General features: G+C 33.7%; 1 protein-coding gene across 1 annotated transcript in view; it reads right to left on the bottom strand.

Moving 5' to 3' along the window:
- LOC127869375 (uncharacterized) overlaps positions 1 to 10,222 on the bottom strand; it is a 319,605-nt gene extending 309,383 nt beyond the window's left edge. Inside the window, exon 1 of the mRNA XM_052411890.1 lies at positions 10,123 to 10,222. The gene's annotated coding sequence lies outside the window, so the exon portion shown is untranslated. The remainder of the gene's footprint in view (positions 1 to 10,122) is intronic.
- Between the last annotated feature and the right edge of the window lie 4,102 nt (positions 10,223 to 14,324).

Below are 14,324 nucleotides of genomic sequence, written 5' to 3'. Positions count from 1 at the left end.
CAAAAGTATGACCAGAACCTCTACACGATGTTTTTAAGATTATTTTCTCAGATGTACAGTATGTGTTGGGGTCACCGCCTTGGACGGTAAATACACAACGTAGAGAAACAGTCACATCATACACTAAAGTAAATAAACATTTAACACAAATATTTAGCATCGCAATTCATATAAAAGGATTAAACGAAATCTATTAAATTAATGCAATTGAATTACTCAAAGGTTGAATATTCATCATTACGACAGAAATGCACGGAACATCATGTATTAAATATAGGGATGCAAGCGGTTACACAAATCATTAACCGGTTAACCTGTTGCCGTAACCGGTTAGTAACCGATTAACCGAAACTCCTAAAGTGGTTTAAATGATAAAGATTACGTAAATAATGTCATACCGCTCGTATCTCTACTCTCTATAGAACGGAAGTAATTTGAGATCGCTTGTGTTGATAACATGTCTGTTTCTTAATAACATGTATATGTATATTCATTTATTTTAATTATTTTGTAAATGTTTGTTATATTTTGTATGTATTTTTCCTACGTGAAAGAATATAAGTATTTTATTAAAGAATTACACAATATTCTTTTACGCGTCATTACCTTATTTTTAGTTGGGTCGCTTACATTACGTTCGCGTCGTATCGTTCAAAAATGGTATGTTTCTTTGTGTATTCTGTTTTAATTTTAATATTAATATTTATTTATTAAATTAGTTAAATTAATTGCTTTCTTAAATAAAACTTGCCTCATACGGTGGTGGTGGCATCGTGGATCACGTACATTACTAACAATGATTTTAATTTCTGATAGAACAAAAAAGACGTTAACTCGACAAGATTTTAACTACGAATGCAATTCTTGATAAAATTGTGACTTATAAATACTTTATTTTTGCTGGCAATCAGTGTTGGATATTGGTTAACAAAACATCAAAATAAGCCATCCAATGTCTCAATTGAAATTGATCGCGAGTTCTATAAACGTGTCAATTGCCTCCTCGCTAATAGCCGCCACTCCACGCAGTTCGCTAGTTAAAATTTCGTGAGTTTAACACAACAGTGGATTATTATTAAAACGTACCCCTTGCTTGTTACCGAGAGGGTTCTGCTTTATTGCCTCTTTATCCCACTTTTACAACGAATTCGGTTGATTTAAGCCCCGCTGATTAAATATCATCTATAATCAATGGCAGGAAATGACGTCAATATTTCGACGATACGACTTTATAAATCCAGCGACATTATCCAGTCAAACTAATTTTGTTTAAACAAAAAGGTTTACAAAATAAAAAGTGGGATAAATAGAATAATAGATTAGTGTTGATTATAGATCAGGTTTATCATGCTCGGCACGAAAACGAAAAAGCACTCGCCAAGGCTTTTTGTTTTCTAAGCCTCGCAGGCCTTAAAACCTAGACGCAGCTTCATTATGCAGGATAATTCAAATGGCATACTTTACCAATGAAAGTAACACCACATCGTACCAGTAGGTTCGATAAACAAAGGAAGACATACGAATGCTTCAGGTGTCGTTAATAATGTATTAAGATGTAATTTATATCAACTAACACACATTTATTTTCGATACTCTGCATTTCACGATCCATATTACATATGCATATTAATATGTATAGCTCAATGTTTAAACGGTCATACGCACCAAATTTCTCTGTTACATCATCAAGGACTATTGTGAACGGAAAAAAGGCACAATGCATGTATATAAACGCATGTCAAACAAATGTGCGTACAACAAAAAAACGCATGCCAGAGATTCTATAAGTATTCACATTTGTTGGATTAATTCAGAGCACTCCAAATAAGATTGGGTGACAATTAATAGATATTATTAACAAAGTTTATCTGAAATAAAGCATGAATTTATAAAGTTACCGATTTATACATTTACTCGGTACGTAATGACTGTTAACACTTATAAGTGTACGGACCGTTTTTTAAGTTAACAAACAAAACTTAACAATCAAATAATACACGTCCGAACAATTAAATGAATTACGAAAATTAAACACTATTGATATTACCAAATATCAAACCACGCATGAGCACATAATTATATATGTTATGTTTAGACGCCCTTAATTAACTACGTTCTGTAGTGCATTGTTGGAAATAAGCATTGCATGGAATAACTGGCATTTACAACACAATTACATAAGCATCATATTTAGTATCTCTATCAGAACATTTAAACGACTTCCTTCCATATTCATCCTCGTATGGACCTCTATCACTAAATCAGCTATACGACTATTTATCGCCTGCAGCATAGGATCCGACATATTGACCACACCATTCATATCCATGCATTGTCTTCTTCTGTTTATGAGCTTCAACAGCAGCAGTTCCATCTCAACTCTCTTCTTGTTATACCACACCAGTGGCTCTGGATGCGATATTATTGCCTTTCGTATCCTCGGCAATCTTAGTAATGTATTTGAAACTTCGTTCATCATGTCCGTGATAGTATTTACCCATGTACATTTTTGTCCTTCATCCAGTCCGCATGCTGCCATTAGATTCCTTTCTGGTATCATAAAATATGGCAGTTCGATCTTTAATATTGCCGTTCTTAATTTCTCCAATCCTTCCCGAAGCCAATAAAACAAACTGCTTTCATTGAACTGTGCCTGTGGATTGTTCTCCGCAAGCCACAATACAATGTTTTTCACTGTGTATGATGTAATTTCTTTCTTTACTGGCTTTAACACATCTTTAACAACCAATTTTAATAAAACATAAATGTAGACCTGGGTGTTATTAAGACTGCTCATAAGTTCATTCTCCCCAGTATTAAAACAAATCCTCCATTCTACATGTTGATATTCACTACCCTTAAAACCAACAGGTGTCACAAATGATCCCATAGTTACGACTTTGCGAACGATATCCGGTGGTGGCCAATGGCGAGTTCGCTCTGCCCATCTCGATAGTATGACAGGACAATGGCAGCGTAAAGAAAAGACATTGTCTGTATGAAATGGCCCTGTTGAAATCGGCAGTGATGGCCCTGCACGTTCATGGCGCATCTCGGTTGGCACAGATGTTCTGTCATTAGCAGCATCAACAAATAAAGCACTGCTCAGGAAGACACCCCCATTTTCATCTTTACAAAGAGCATCACGAATTATTGATGGAATAATGTCGCCATAAAGCTCGCGTAAATTAAGCCTAGAGTGTCCGTGGTAGCACACGCCGGTGTTTAATGTAAACACAGTAGTCTCCCTTGGTAATTTGTCAGAATCAACACCATTTTCTAAACACATGATGCCTTCTACAACATACATCGTATCCACGTCACTTTCATAGAAGCCTGTAAGCCCCTCTGCCTTGCTACCAGTAGTGATCATCGTTATGATACTAGTCCATCGAGCATTCATCAGCCTATCACGTTCCCTGTAGGCGTCTCTCCGTGCCTGTCTGATAGGAGGCCCATAACCGAGAAAGTTCATCAGAGTGCACATCTCTAGTGAGGCATTTTCACACTGAACCTGATAGTGATGAAAACATTCAAATTGCAGAAAATCATAATATGCTCCTTAAACAATATGAAACGGTCCATAGCAATCCAAGCCTACGCGTCCTATACGAACCCATACATGTTATAACACAATATGTTCTTAAGACATTAAACTCATCTAAAAACAGGCTGAATATGTTAAATCTGTTTACGCTTAAACAATCAAGCAATGGGTGTGTTTATCCCGAAGTAAAAATTTGACTCGTATACAGGATAATCAGATGATCAATGCAAAACAAACATCAACGCATAGAGCTTGATTAATACAAACATTTATTACTGAAGAAATTCACAACGTAAAAAAGAAAGTAAATTGTACTCATTATCAATTTTCTGCAATGTTATTTTCACATCAAATACTGATATATGTATTTGAAATATGTATGTATAATAGTATTTTACGAAACCGACTTCTGATAGAACTGCACATACACCATTACTTACAGCTTCTACGTGAACTGCATATACATCAGTTCTTACTTTACACTTGCATGTGAACTGCACATACAACTGTACATGCAACGTGTATGAACTGCAGATAAACCAGTGCTTACAACTTCTATGTGCACTGCTGAAACACCAGTACTTTCAACTATCGCTGCTACTTCTACGAGCACTGCACATACACCAAAACATACAACTTATATGTGCCATGAACATACACCAGTAATTACAATGTCAGTCTTAATGTCTATGTGCATTGTATATACATCAGTACTTAAAACTTCTACGAGCACTGCACATATGCCAGTACTTACAACTTCTACGAGCACTGCACATATGCCAGTACTTACAACTTCTACGAGCACTGCACATACATCAGTACTTACAACTTCTACGAGCACTGCACATACATCAGTACTTACAACTTCTACGAGCACTGAACATACATCAGAACTTACAACTTCTACCTGCACTGCACAAACACGTGTTTGTTTATTTTTCAATATCTAAGTAGCTGCAAATACATCACTTCTTGAAACTTTAACATGAACTGCACACACACACCAGTACTTAAATCTTATATGTAAACATCACATTCCTTAATTCTTACAACTTCTATGTTAACTTCATATATACACCAGTAATAACAACTTCTACATGAATTGCTTATTCACCAGTACTAGCAAATTCTAAGTGAACTGCACATAAACCAGAACTGACAACTTCTACGTGAACTGCACATAGACCGGAACTGACAACTTCTACGTGAACTGCACATACACCAGTACTAGCAACTTCTATGTGAACTACACATACACCGGAATTGACTTTTTCTACGTGAACTGCACATACACAAGTGCTAGCAACTTCTACGTGAACTGCACATACACCGGAACAGACAACTTCTACGTGAACTGCACATACACCAGTACTAGCAACTTCTACGTGAACTGCACATAGACCGGAACTGACAACTTCTATGTGAACTGCAAATACACCAGTACTAGCAATTTCTACGTGAACTGCACATACACCGAAACTGACAACTTCTACGTGAACTGCACATACACCGGAACTGACAACTGCTACGTGAACTGTACATACACCGGAACTGACAACTTCTACGTGAACTGCACATACACCGGAACTGACAACTTCTACGTGAACTGCACATACACCGGACCTGACAACTTCTATGTGAACTGCACATACACCGGAACTGACAACTTCTACGTGAGCTGCACATAAACCACTTCTTACTTTAGAGTGACGACTGTAAAGGCCGCTGTTACGTGGGATACCTCCATGCTCCGCCGTATCACGCCATGGGTAACCTTCCGCCATCTGTACAATTATGTTTGTAAAATGCGCATTGATTATAAACAAGCTTAGTTGTGTATTTAATTCTAACATAATTGATTACATACATACAACATAGCATCGAACGTCATTATCTTGTTTTTAATCACTAAATATTCATCATGTCTTACCATACAATAACGATTACTGTTTTATCTACTAAAATACGCACACTCAGTTATTTAGGCAATTCATTTTATGGAATAATATTGTTGTATTGATAATCCATTACAGGTATTGTATACAAACTTTAAATAATTATATGTGCATAAGTAATTGGATGATCTGCAAACATGTTACCAGCATACTCATTTAATTATATAAGACTACGTGTCAATTGCAAATTGTATGCTCCTACATCATTTTGATTCGATTCGTATATAGTAATTGTTTAAATTTAGCAACGTTTATAACTAGCACTGCACGCATTTATGTGGGTGATGTACTTATTTGATTGTACCCATGTGTTGGGAATTTAAACAATACCGTACCCAACGGTTATAGCGTTGATATCTATCTGAATGTAAGTTATGCTAATGGAACTCCATCAAAACATAAAACTTGCTAAACCTTTTTCTAAAAGGGCATTACTTTAATATTGTCTTAACCGAAAACTCATAGCTTTCAGTGCATGTCAATTTCGTTACAAATACCAACAACGAAATAGTAAAATTTGAATATAATGTTTTATTATTTAAATACCTTACCGGGTTTTCAAAGCGTTAGTTTACAATTTTCATAAATGTTCGTGTATTTATCAATTGATGTCGTCAACATTTGAAACTAAACAAGTGCATGATAGTGTAATATCTTCTAGAACTTATATTTAAATTGGTATATGATTCGATTAATTATAATTAAACAAGTCACATTAGAACACATTAACGTTACACAATGGCAAATCTAACAAATGCCCCCCCCCCCAAAAAAAAAGGCATTGATAAAGGATTTTATGCAACAAAACTGACAATAAGAGTTAATCTTATCACATACCTGTGGCTTAGCCACTTATATAAAGGTTTAGTTGACACAGAATTATGCACTACTGTTAAATCATTGTTATAGTAATTGGGGTGAGAATATTATAGTAATATAACTAGGTGTCATCTACAGTCCACGGCCAGTACATATGTGGAATATCAAGTCAATCGGTCAATTAGTTGACGAGTTATTGATCAGAATAGATTTTGACACTTATTACGACATTGACCTTGAGCTTTCCATAGTGAACCCAATTTAATTATGGTCATCTACTGTCTAATGCAAATGCACACGTAAAGTATCAAGCCAATCAGTCAATTTTTTGACGAGTTATTGATCGGAAACCATTTTCTCACTTCTCGTGACAGTGACCTTGCCCTTTTACTTACCTAATCGAATTTCGATAGGGTTCATCTACTGTCCAAGGCCAATGCACAATGCACAAGGCGAATGTATATTTTAAATTGAAAATGAGTGAAATAATTATCTGTAGCCTAAACATAATCGCATGTGATGATAAGAAGTTTGTAGTGAAACCTATATCCATCCATCGTCAAGAGACATGCATCATATATCGTAGGTATTCTTAATTATGAATGTTGAATATTCCCCGTGTTGAATGTTATCCGCCTGATTTAAGCTGCTGAAACGATACGCTATTGTTTGGGAGGGATATTAAAGCGAGTATATAGGGTATTTAAAAAACAACATATACGAACTTAAACTTGTTGTATAACAACACTAAGTATTTAATATTGTGGCAGCGTAAACGTTTTTGTAAGTAGTTTTATTAAAGAATGAAGTTTTAAATAGAACAATTTCAAGACAGAAAATTAAAATTAGTTATATTTAACAATCCTCGTGCGTAATCATGTATTTTGTATTGTTTATATAAACAAACAACACTCTCAAGCTTCATGCATTGTTTTTTTTATTAATATTTGTTTACGCATGGATGAATCTATAAATATGTTATAATAGTGATCACGACGAGCCGTTAAATGCTTAAGTGAATAAAATATTTGATCTCTTCTGTATTGTTGAAAGATTGCGAAAAATGTTGACATTACACCTGTACGTAATCAAACCAATATAATTCGCCGGGATTTTTATTATTATTACTATTATTATTATTATAATAAAAATAAAAATATTTATTATTATTATTATTATTATTATTATTATTATTATTATTATTATTATTTTAATTATTATTATCATTATCATTATTATTATTATTACTATTATTATTATTATCTTTACTAATCGTAGTTTACATGATGTTCCGATAAAATATGAAGGTTTTTATTAAATTATAATTCTTCAATTTAAACTTTCTGTAATATTTTTCTGACAAATAAACACAATTTAAACTAGTTACCGTTGATCAAGCTCAAGGTAGACATGTTAAACACAGAATTGGACTTTGGTCTTTTTCAGCCTTATTTCGGAGTCTTTCTGAATGTTTACCCGATTATCTGTTAAAGTGATTGATGATATGTCTCTAAAGCTTTTTAGTTTAGGCGAGATTTATTTGGGGCTCGTTTCGATTTCATTTTATCGTGCCTTCGAAATGACGAATCTTGTGTTATAAACTGTATATAACCATTCAGTAATTACATTGTTATTATATTTAAATGTTATCGCTTGATTTACTATTTGGTTTAATCGTTTTGTTATGGGCTTATTTGCATGTTCCAGTGCATGTCAAATCAATAAGTATTGGCAACATGTGAAGCATGGATCTCCTTAAAATCGTTTAACCCCAAATTATTTTGCATAAACCGTTCCAAGGCGGTGATATCACTTTTCATGTTTGTGCGTGTTTTATGTACGTGAGTCTTCATAGCGAATTTGTTGATAGTCTCACAGTGTGGTAAGTGGTTCCTTATCACATATCACAATGTAGAACAAGGTTTTTGTCTTGCTGGTGCAGTTGAAATGTATCCTCATTTATTTTGGACATGTGTTTAATCTCATAAAATGAGTTTAGTAATTTCATATGTACGTTACAATATCGAAGAAACTTTCGTTATAAGAACTAGATTCCCAAATAATAAATTTCAATCACAATGGTTAGCGTGTGGCTATGATAATTATTATAAAAATCACCATTTTGAATGAAAAATAATCAAATTACAACGAAAAATTAACTTCTCTGGAAAAAACATGATGCTATCAAATATACATAACAAGGTATTCAACTAACAATGAACCGAAAATAGCATGCATCGCTTTGAACGGCCATCACTTCGTCGAGTGTGCAGCGATTATATGGGTATTAACTACTGTTTCTAGAATCATTATCTTTCATCCAGAATGATGGATATGACTGAAACATTGTATTAATGAAATGAAAACAGAATAAGATTATAATGAGCAATACAATATAGACATAGCCATATAGTCATATTCTTCTAGCGATTTCCATGAACTCGGTCTTATTAAACGTTATGTATATATTTGATAGTGAATTGTTTTTCAGAGACGGTGATTGTTCGTTATAGTTTGATTATTTATCATTCAAAATTATGTTTTTACTAATTATTATCATAGCCACACGCTAACTACCTGTGTTTTCAATAGGTTTCATCACCCGCTTGATATATAAATAATTTGCAATTATAATTGACAATTTATGTATATTCTGATGACAGCGTCTGCGTGTCTGTCGGTCGGTTAGTCAGACAGTCATTTGTACTACTCAAACAATTGTATTCAAAACATCCAATTCAGTTATTTATGATATACCCATGAGGTGATTCCGCATTATGTGAGAAACGGTTATTTGTAGAAATGTATATTCGAATGTAAGACATTGAGAATAGTGTTGAGCTTATTTGATCAACTCATTTATCTGTACACAGTTTATACAATAATTAAAAGTATAATCTGATTACTCGAAAAATAAGCTTTAAACCTAAATTATATCAACACATGTTGTATGTTATTGTATGTTCTTTTTTACAATGAAGGAAGTCACTTTTAATATCAAAATAAAAATTGAGTTCATCAATGATATATTTTCACTAATAACTACCCTTCTCGTTTCACAAAGAATTCTTTCCCTTAAACTATAAACAACATAATTTGGGAGGAAATTATAAAATAAAACCACCCTAATTGTTCTTTTCACCTATGAATTTCGAAACTAGACGAATCGGTCCAAGTTGTTACCTCCCATATCGATCAAACAAAGGTTATACACTACTACAAATCAGTCTCTGTAATGTTTAACCGTCAGCGTAGCTCGTGTCAAATCGATGCGGTGATTACATATCACTGCATGTTGGATTATTCGAGTATTATAAATAGGACATGAGAAGATAATCTTAATTTTGCTATTATGATTCTACATTTAGAATCTTCTATTTTGTCCAAGTAGATGATTCTTTCAAAAATGGGCTTCAATTCATTGTAAAGAAATAGTAATGAAGTGTCATTAACATCAGGTCTCCATTTTGAAATAAACAGATCCTGTACTCTATTGTGAAACATAAAAATAAAGCTAAAGATATCATAAGCTGTTAATATAAACAGATTCAATGCGTAATGTTCCTAGATATGTTGCAACCGTGGCGAATGGTAAACCCGTTAAGTTTATTCGTATGTGTCTAAAATGTTATAAATTATAATTAAACAAGAAGTAATCCGATAAAATAAAGTCACAAAATGAAACAATATACACATATTTACTATCACTGAAAATAAGTTTAATCGAATTGTGTCGATTCGACATTATTTAAATGTATTCGTGATGAATATTTTATACATTCACCAATGTAGTTATCTTACCTGGTATTTGTTCTTATTTTTATCCAATTTATTGATAACAAGTAAAATTGAATTATTTGCTGTCTAGCATAGATGAACAGTTAATAATTATTTTCTAATAAACATACCGCATGACTCTGATTATGTTCCCTAAACAAGTGTGTATATGACATGGCGATTTATCAGCTAGAAGTTCGATAAGGATAGCAGTGTTTACTTTGTAATGCGTCAGCACACTTACTTTTTAAAGTCTTTTTAAGAGCCATAATTTTGACCGATAAGATTAAATATGTTCTTCCTTGATCTTTACAGAACATGACAACGACAAAACGTATGAAAAATACACTCCATATAGTAAACCACCGATTACCATCTGATCCATCTAGATGAATTACAAAATATAATTTATATAAGTAATTATATCCGCAGCATACTGATACTCATATTGTATTATGCTATTAATGTACAGCTTAAATTAAACATAACTTATGTATGTTATCCTTGTATGCTAGTAATGTAATAGATTTGAACAAAGTATAATTACATATATAAATCAAAACGCGCATGCATTACCCGCTTAATGACAAGAAACACATCTCGATTTAAATTTGCTTTACGACTCAACTTCGATTATCAAAAAGGCTAGCTAGTCCATATCTTGTGTACTTCTGACATTTAAGCGATATAAATCAGTGTGTATCTAATCAAATGCAAACATTTACATAGCATGAATAAGAGTCCTTATAAAGATCAGTTCATTGTTCGGTTCCTAAATGTCTGACACTCTGAAATATTTAAATTAGGATTAATGTGCATAAAACAAACCCGAACTGAGATAAACTTATCGATGTATTGGTAAAGAAAAGCAATGCTACATTTATACTAACGCGGTATTAAAATATATCCAAGTTTATTTGTGTAAACGTCGCCTTTGAAATCCTCGATTAAAATTACGGTTCGCTACTCTGCATCGTGGCAAACAAATGAAGTAAAAAACGCGGCGTTCAGCAAGATAAGACGAGTGCAAAAACATACCTGTCATATGTGGGACATTTAAATGAAGATCAGGACAAACATGATGTCATTAGATAAAGTTGAAAAGATTACAACGCTGTACACGAATCCATGTGATCGATTCGGTCTATTCAAAACTTCCTACCAACAGATATACGCCCGGTCCTTCGAACTTTGAGCGGTGTCAACTTCGAGTGTACTGGGACATACCAATCGGTGACACCTTCGGTTGCACGGAAACATACATTTGCATTTAACAGGCACATATTGTATCCGACAGGCACATATCAGTCTGCTTGCAGTGTTGCCATTCGCTGCTCACACCATAACCTCTGCAGAGGCTCGATGAGCATTACATAATAATAGAAAGAGGCTCAACAAGGGCATTCGTTTTAGGGACCATAACTATATCAAGAGTGGCAATATAAAATAAAAACCGTCAAACTGTATTTAAAATTATAAAAAAAATGATACTATATATTTTTTATATTTGACTTACAACAAATGTATTTTTAGATCTAGTTTTTAACCGTGCGAGCTAACCTAGTTGGTAGAACGCTGCACTACACATTGGAAGATCGCGGGCTCCTTTCCCAGCCAGATGTGAGTTATTTGCCATGAAATTATGATTGCGCCTATTAATTGCCTACATTGAATTCGAGAAGGGAAGTTTTCTGATACTGGCATATTTATTTGCGCATATTACAGCTACACCAACTTACCAAGAGCTATTGAAAGTAATTAAACTGAACGCTGCGTTATGGCTACACTGCTATTGAATAAGGCAAACATATTTTTACAAAAAAAGCATCAAACTAACATACATATCCTTAACTTCGACCTTTGGGCATGGGTCTGTACTGCGACTTTACGAGCTAATGTATGTCCAGTACCTCTATACACTGTTCTGAAGATTAATTTCATACATGTACAATATTCGCTTGGGTCGCCTTGGAACAGTAAATACCAAACATGAAGAACATGCGACTAGCCCAGAATAAATCAAAGCTTTCACAAATGTAAAATTAATATACATCTAGAACATGCATTAAACATTGTTAGTCAAATTAAAAAGTAATACACAAGAAAATATCAATGCAGGTAATTGTATTTAAACGTCACTGTATTTAAAACATTATAGGTTTTCACTACGATAACTTAGGCCGCACTATTTATATTTGTATCATATTGTAGAACACTGATATGATACATTTTGTTATATGTATCTGTATAATATAAATTTGAATAAAATGCATTCCATTTCTTCTTATACGTGTTTTGACGTTGCAGATGTTTGAACGCAATATCCCATTGTCAAAACACATGGTATTTATCCGTTGTCTCTGCATTTTTATTAATTGCAGAACAGGCTGATACAACGTCGTTCTCATAACTAATGATGAGAACGATAAAATAGTGACCCATTATATTACAAATCCTTAAAATACTCTGAAAAGCAACGATCATTTACTTGTTTTTTTTTTAAAAAGGTGATGAATAGGCAAATATCCGTTTAAAGGGTCAATGGTATCATACATATGGTTACTGATGTTCGTCAATATAAAACTTTTGCAGATGTTAAGCATCAGTTTTGTTACGTAATTATGTATCGTTCGTGGAAAACACACAGTAACAAACAAAGTTCATTTCTGTTTTCATCGTGATTTATTTCTGTTAAATAATTTCTAACACAACGCTTACTATTGTTCGTGAAATTCAATTTTACAGCTCGGCGGCCGTCATGGCCACCACGTGAAGAAGACGTGACAACTCTCAAAGTTCTTTTCCAAATCTAACCGCAGAATCCCCTTCTTACCACAATAACACAGCATTTTATTCCAAGGTACATAAACATAAAAATTAGATATTTCCTATCCCATTTTTGGTTGGTTGACTCTTCTCTTTGGACGATTTTCTAAACCCACCCCTTCGAATAACCCTTGTTGATTGGATGGATCGCTCATGCCTGTACCACATGTCACAGCAGAAAAGTGCAATATACAATTATCACGTTTGACCAATATGTTCGTGATGAACATGTGTGGATAATAACCTTTGTGAATAGGAGACCTTATTTCATTAACATACTTGATCATATAATCAGGTGTTCTCTTATGAACAAACCACATTAGTAGTGTGAAACCTAACACTGCTATGATCAATTAAGTAAACCCCGATACCCTTAAGATATACACTCAATCCGAACTTGCATTTGTTATGTACATTGGGAAATTGGATATTTCAATTATTTAAATTTCATTATATACCATATCTGAATTTGGACTTGTTATGTCAGAACTAAGACAAATCAACAGATGTTCCCGATAATTGAACTACATTGGAGAAATGAAACCATACTTCCATAATCAATTTTTCAAACTTCATTACATACCCCATCCGAAGACATCTGTAATGTTAATTCCTCAATACCCGCAACATACAGCTACTTTACAAGATGAACTCTCAAATAGTTTGATCACTTTAAACTTTTAACTTTTGTTTACGTATAAGATAGAAATATTGATGTAAATAACCTTTAAAACAGTTACTAATTAATTACTCAAACATATTATTAAAATATTTCCCTATTATTAAATCTATCTGTACTTAAATTTCTATCATAAGAATAAACAATATGAATATACCGTTATGTCACAGTTTAAAAAAAAACACAGAGATAAAATAATTCGTGTAAACATATGTCGTTTTTTGCGGACTTTTTAAACACTTGTATAACTCTCAGTTACGACGATTATTGCACGATATTACATACTCATTAATATATCGTGTAGACTATCAGCCTGACCTCCTTCACTATTCATCCAGTGTAGAAACTCTGTAGCTATCTCACACTGACGCATTAATATTTTCTGCAACATAATATCCGAACAAATGGCCACACCACTCTCATCCATGATCTGAGCGACTCTGTTAATGTACTTCAGGAGCAGCAGTTCCAGCTCAACTCTCTGCGTTCCTTTCCACATCTGGGGCCTGTTGGCAATTTAAGCAATATTGTTTAACCTTCGTTCATCATGTCCGTGATCATTTCTATCCATGTTCTATTTTGCTCTTCATCCAGTCAACAAGCCGCCATTAGGTTCCTTTCTGGTATCTTATAATATGGCAGATGGACCGTAATTAGTGCCGTTCTTAGTTACCGGAGTCCTTAAAAAACCCGAAGTCAACTACTTTCCATCAACTTGTTT

Source organism: Dreissena polymorpha, chromosome 2 (assembly GCF_020536995.1).
Source record: "Dreissena polymorpha isolate Duluth1 chromosome 2, UMN_Dpol_1.0, whole genome shotgun sequence".
In the NCBI taxonomy this organism is placed as follows: domain Eukaryota; kingdom Metazoa; phylum Mollusca; class Bivalvia; order Myida; family Dreissenidae; genus Dreissena; species Dreissena polymorpha.
This window is presented reverse-complemented; position numbering and strand designations above follow the sequence as displayed.